The sequence below is a fragment of the Papio anubis genome, chromosome 3 (genome assembly GCF_008728515.1).
Source record: "Papio anubis isolate 15944 chromosome 3, Panubis1.0, whole genome shotgun sequence".
Taxonomy (NCBI): Eukaryota; Metazoa; Chordata; class Mammalia; order Primates; family Cercopithecidae; genus Papio; species Papio anubis.
Window position 1 is genome coordinate 67,750,467 of NC_044978.1, and position 5,981 is coordinate 67,756,447.

The 5,981-nt window shown below is 38.8% G+C and overlaps 1 long non-coding RNA gene across 1 annotated transcript; it reads left to right on the forward strand.

Annotated features, from left to right (window-relative positions):
• The first annotated feature begins 4,220 nt into the window (after positions 1–4,220).
• LOC110743327 lies at positions 4,221–4,909 on the forward strand. The gene is made up of 2 exons (XR_002522185.2): positions 4,221–4,513; positions 4,736–4,909. It is a non-coding gene; the product is annotated as an uncharacterized LOC110743327 (long non-coding RNA).
• Positions 4,910–5,981: the final 1,072 nt, after the last annotated feature.

Genomic DNA, 5,981 nt, shown 5'->3' on the forward strand with positions numbered 1-5,981 from the left:
ATACATGTTTATCCTAATGTAATATATTTATATTTAATGTCTTCAATTGGTAATTCAATTGGTAATCATTCTTCATATAAAATATATGTCCTGTGACTCTATGTGTAAAACAATTTCTTTTGGATTTACTTGTTATTCTAAATACTGGTGATATACATTTGATTAAAACAGCACACATTATAAATTTTGATAAACCATTCTTAGATGACTATTAGGTGGCACAATCCCCCTGGATGATACACAGAGGGGGCAGTAAGGTTTATTGGAAGTCTTATATCAAAGAGACACCAACAAAGCACACAGAATCTCTCAAACCATCATCCCGCAGAGAGGAGTGTGTAGGTTCAGGACCTTACTTGTGGAAACCTGGGGCACTAAGAGGAGACAGGGAGCACTTATTTGACTATGTGACAGTGGAGCTTCCTAGAGGTGGGCTGACTGTCTTAGAAAAAGGAAATAGTTGGAGCTTAGTGAGGCTGACAGTGGCTAGAAGCTGCTCAGTGAGGCTGACATTGGCTAGAAGCTGGTGGAGTAGGGAAGAACCACTGAAGCTGTGCAGCGAGAAAAAACTTGTTTCTTGTCACCTAAAAAGTACAATTTATTGGAAACCTATCTCTTAATGAGGGGATAGGAGAGGATGTATTATGGTGCCTTGATCAAAGGAATTGCTGGATTTCTTATTGATTTGGCAATGTGTGATAGGAGTTAGGATAAGTTAGGAGTCAGTAAGATATTGTTAAAGTGGGGGAAAAAATCTGGAAAGCAGACTATGACAATAGACCTGGCTGGGCATGGTGGCTCATGCCTTTAATCCCAGCAGTTTGGGAGGCTGAGGTGAGCAGATCATGAGGTCAAGAGATTTAGACCATCCTGGTCAACATGCTGAAACCCCATCTCTACTAAAACTACAAAAGTTAACTGGGCGTGGTGGCACACACCTGTAGTCCCAGCTACTTGGGAGGCTGAGGCAGGAGAATAGCTTGAACTGGGGAGGCAAAGGTTGCTGTGAGTCAGACTGCCACGTACCCCAGCCTGTGGTCAGAGCGTGAGACTCACCCCAAAAGAAAAAAAAAGAAAGAAAAGAAAGAAAGAAAGAAAGAGAGAAAGAGAGAGAGAGAGAGAAAGAGAGAAAAAAAGAGAGAGAGAAAGAAAGAAACAAAAGAAAGAAAGAAAGAAAGAAAGAAAGAAAGAAAGAAAGAAAGAAAGAAACAAACCCTTGACTCATTGCATGGCAAGTAGAAAGAAGCCAATCTAAAAAGACTGCATACTGTATGACTCCAATATATGAGACCCTGGAAAAGGCAAAACTATTCAAACAGTGAAACGATCACTGGTTGTCAGACATTAGGAGAGAGGCAGGAATGAATAGGTGGAACACGGAGGATTTTTAGAGCTGTGAAACTATTCTGTGTGATCCTGTAATAGTGGATACCTGTTATTACACACTTGTCCAAACTCATAGAGCATATAACACCAAGAGAGAACCCTGATGTGAACTGTGAACTCTGGGTAATAACATACCCATGCAGGTTCATTGTTGGTGACAAATGTACAGCTCTGTGGGGAGCAGTGATAGTGATATGTTGATAGGATGGCTGTGTGAGAACGGGAGGTATATGAGAAAACTCTGTACTTTCTGCTCAGTTTTGTTGTGAAAACTGCTCTAAGAAATAAAGGTGAGAGAGAGGAAAAAAAGAGAGGCAAAGGTACCCTTGATGATAGACATCTTCTTAGACAAATAATTTTAGGAAAAAGTACGTAGACATTGAGTATTTGGACATAGTCACAAAATTAACCATGTTTGTGTGCCTTTATTTATTCATTTATGTTTATTTGTTTGTAGAGAAAGGGGTCTCACTGTGTTGCTCAGGCTACTCTTGAATTCCTGGACTCAAGAGATCCTTCCACCTCAGCCTCCCAAAGTGCTGGGATTACAGGCATGAGCCATTGTGTCCGACCTTCGTATGCCCTTTAGAAAGTCTTCATATACCCTTAGGTATATCTGAAACCTAGTTTGAAGACTTTTGGTCTAAGGTTGTGGAGAGTGAATGAACAAGGAAAATGTAATAGAAAAGATGGATTATTCACTGACTGAATGATTCTTGGAGAACTGGGTAGTCAAATGGAAAAAAAAGGATGGATCTTTACACCTTATCAAAAATTAAATTCTGGATTTATCAAAAATTAAATTCTGGATGTATCAAAAATTTAAACGTAAAAAACAACCAGGGACCCTGGTGCATGCCTATAGTCCTGGTTATTCAGGAGGCCAAGACAGGAAAATCGCTTGAACTCAGGAGTTAGAGGCCAGCCTGGGCAATGTCATGAGACCCTGTTTCTAAAAATGTATGTCTATATTTCCCTATATATAGAAGTATATATAAAAGTTTAGGCCAGGCGTGGTGGCTCATGCCTATAATCCTAGCACTTTGGGAGGCCAAGGTGGGCGGATCACCTGAGGTCAGGATTTTGATACTAGCCTCTACTAAAAATACAAAAATTAGCCATGCATGGTGGCAGGCACCTGTCATCCCAGCTACTCAGGAGGTTGAGGCAGGTGCATCGCCTTAACCCAGGAGGCAGAGTTGCAATGAACCAAGACTGTGCCACTGCACTCCAGCCTGGGCGACAAGAGTGAAACTCCATCTCAAAAAGAAAAAAAAAAAGGTTAAAAAACCCATAAGCATACCGAATACCAGCAGAAACAATAGCGGGAGAATGGGAAGTGTGATTAGTGAGGTGGGCAATGAAGCATACAGCTGGTTTCTGTTATCACAAGAGTGCTCACAGCTTAGCGCTGACATCGGTATGTTAATATCCTGACTTGTGACATGTTAACAATAAGAATAACAGTTAACCATTATTGAGCGCTTATTATGTTCTTGACACTGTTCTAAGCATTTTACATGTATTAAACCATTTAATCTTCACAACAACCCAATGATGAGAATAATATTATTATCTCCATTTTATAGATGAGGCAATTGAGGCACCAAGAGTTGAAGTCACATGTTAGTTAGGAGTAAAGCCAAGATTTATTAATTTAGGCCACTGGCTCCAGACCCCAGGGACTAGGTCACCACACTTTACTATGAAACAATGTTTTTCACAATATGCCTTTAAAAAATACTAGACATACCAGATAAATAACTGTTAAATTTTGACAAAGTTGAATCTGCAGTGATAAGTTTAAACAATTTGTATATTTCCTTTAGAAAAAGACTGTCTTTATTTAACAGTTCAGTGAAAGGACACAGTACTATTTTACCCCTTATATATTTCACTAGGAGAGTATAATTTTGACATCTCTGCAAGGTTATGTCACAATTTAATTTCATAGTATTAAAAAAAAAACAGCGCATAGAGTAGAAACACACTGCCATTATGTATGAATTATTTTACAATTATGATTATCAATAGTTTATCACAGGATGGTAGACAAAATAGTCATTCTTTACATTAGTATTCTGCTTGTGTTGAAGCTGGGAGCAAATATCACATTATTTCTTTGGCAGAGTAAATCTGTAAATCTCATTAGAAATGTATAAATACCAAATAGCATACCAAATGTAATAGCTTTATAAGATTGTTGTGAAATAATTATTGTGATGTTAAAGAAGATATAAAATAATGTATTGTCAACTGCTTGATAATAAAAAATGCTCTACTAATGTTCTTCAGTATTTAAAAAGGAATTTGTAAGATAAGACCAATTTTTGTTCAAAATTAAGACTAAGAGAAGCCTTTTTCTCAGGGTGGTAGAGATGGGGAAAGTTTCATTCTTAAGCCTGTACAAATTAATTTTTATTTATTTGAATAAGTAATCTGAAAGAGACTAAAAACTGCATGCCATCACATAGTGCATGAAGCCCTGTCCTCAGAAGTATAGGTGGGAGGTCTTATCAACGTAGCTTTCTTTCTTTCACATCCTTTTCTACTTGGAAATGGTTTGAGCTGGATCAGAGAAGTTGAAGAGGTATGTGTAATACTCAGGGAAAATAATACCTTCTTCTCAGCTAGTAGGAGAATTCCTTGGGGGCAGAGACAATTTTATTTAAAAGGCAATTTGATAAACCTACAGGTAGAAATTAGCTCAGGTTGGCACCTAGGTTTCCTGCATAACAAAGAAAGGAAAGGAGGGAGAAGTGACTACTTTGCTGGGGAAGAAAGGTTATGAAAAGGAGACAACTCCAGGTGCTGTCTGCATTGTTCAGTCGTGCTTTGTGGAGTGATTTTTCTCCTTGAGGGAAACAACATGTTGTGCTGAGTCCTGTTCGTGGTTTGCACACAGTGGAAAGGTGGCTGATATATAGGTGACACATGAGTAACCCCACTTACTTAATGTATTCATAAAAGGAATAAAGTCGTGGCTGGCATGAGCAGTGAGCCGTGAAGGAACCTCTTCTGCAAATGTGTCAGAGGCCCTTCCTGGAGCCAATGACTCTCCTGAAAGAAAGCACTCTGGGTTCCCCACCTACTCTGTCATCTTGGCAGCTGGCAGCAACTCATTCTGGTAATCTTTCTCTTCCACCATCCCTGGTTTTGGCAGTAAAAAATGATAAGCTATTTGAATTTTGGGACTAGAAGGGATTTGGAGATAATTATATTTAATCCCCCAATTTGAGGAATAGAACCACAATGAAGTTAGAGACATGTGCGATGTTGTATGGCTTATGCTGGCAGGGGACGGTGAGAATCCAGGCTCTGAAGTTTTCAACCAATGCTCTTTCCACAGCACCACAAAATATGAAGAAATTTGGAGAAGGAGGAAAAGTCTTACCAGTAAATATAACCAAGGCATCAGCAAAATGATGAAACTGATATATAGCTGTTTTCCTCTTGCAAAAGACTTTTTCATCTGACAAGATACACACGATAGATGAAAACATTAAATGTGAAAAATATGTAAGTAGCAGGTGCTGAGCTTTGTATAATGAGTTGTGTGTTCATTTCTTCTTGAAGGTGAGAAACAGTTCAACCACAGCTGGGGTGGGTGGAGAAACATAATTCTTGGTGATGTATAGTGAAAATCATAGCCCACCAGCTCAGCCATACAGCACTTGAAGAGGTCATGATTATGAAGGGCCGCACACAAGAGCCAGATGTATACCAGTGACAAGGAATACGCATTTTCTTCAGATGTCACAAGTCCTCTTTTTCATTGTTGAGTAATGACTATAACAGCATCACTTAGTTCAACCAACAGTATCTGTGATGGGGCAGAAGAAAACCTCAAGACAGTATTAGTGTTCAAATAACACGAGTTTCACAAACACCCAGAACAGTTTCTTTTTTGCAATGATTCATAGGTGATTTAAAAAAAAAAAAAAAAAACTGTAAGACAATTTCCTGTGGTGAATTTAAAACCATAGCTTTTGAATTCTTGAAAAACAATGCTTTCAAGTTGGCCATCTCTATGATGCTGGTCATCTTGGTGTTTAGGTGTTCAGAGCCATTAAACTACAACAAAGCACATAAATATAAAGTGACAAAAAGAGTCCTTGCCTGTCTCTCCGAGCCAGCAGCTTCTCATCGGGAATAACGGTTTCAGAGGGGAGGGTTAGAAGATTCCTTAGATAGATTCATGGTGGCTTCCAGATGGCTGATACAAAAGCCAGAGGGAGGCTTGGGTAGGCAGTCATTTGATAGCTGGTTTATGACGAGGATAGCAAAATGAATTTCCAGATATATTTCCAACTAGAGGCCTTAGAATCTCTCACCCAGGGTTTCTGTTGTAAATTAAAATTGGTATTCATGACAATGTGCCTTCTAATACGACATATTATGGAGGCAATCATACCAAGCCTATACCTTAGCCACTGTGGAACTGGCCTCTCTAAATATAGAAAACTAAGTAGAAATATTATTCATATGTGCAAAACAGCATTGTGGCTTTCTATGTTAAGCATACTTAAACTCTACAGGAAATAGTCCAGGAGGGATATGTGTATGCTTTCCTATAACTTCCGACTAAAATAGAT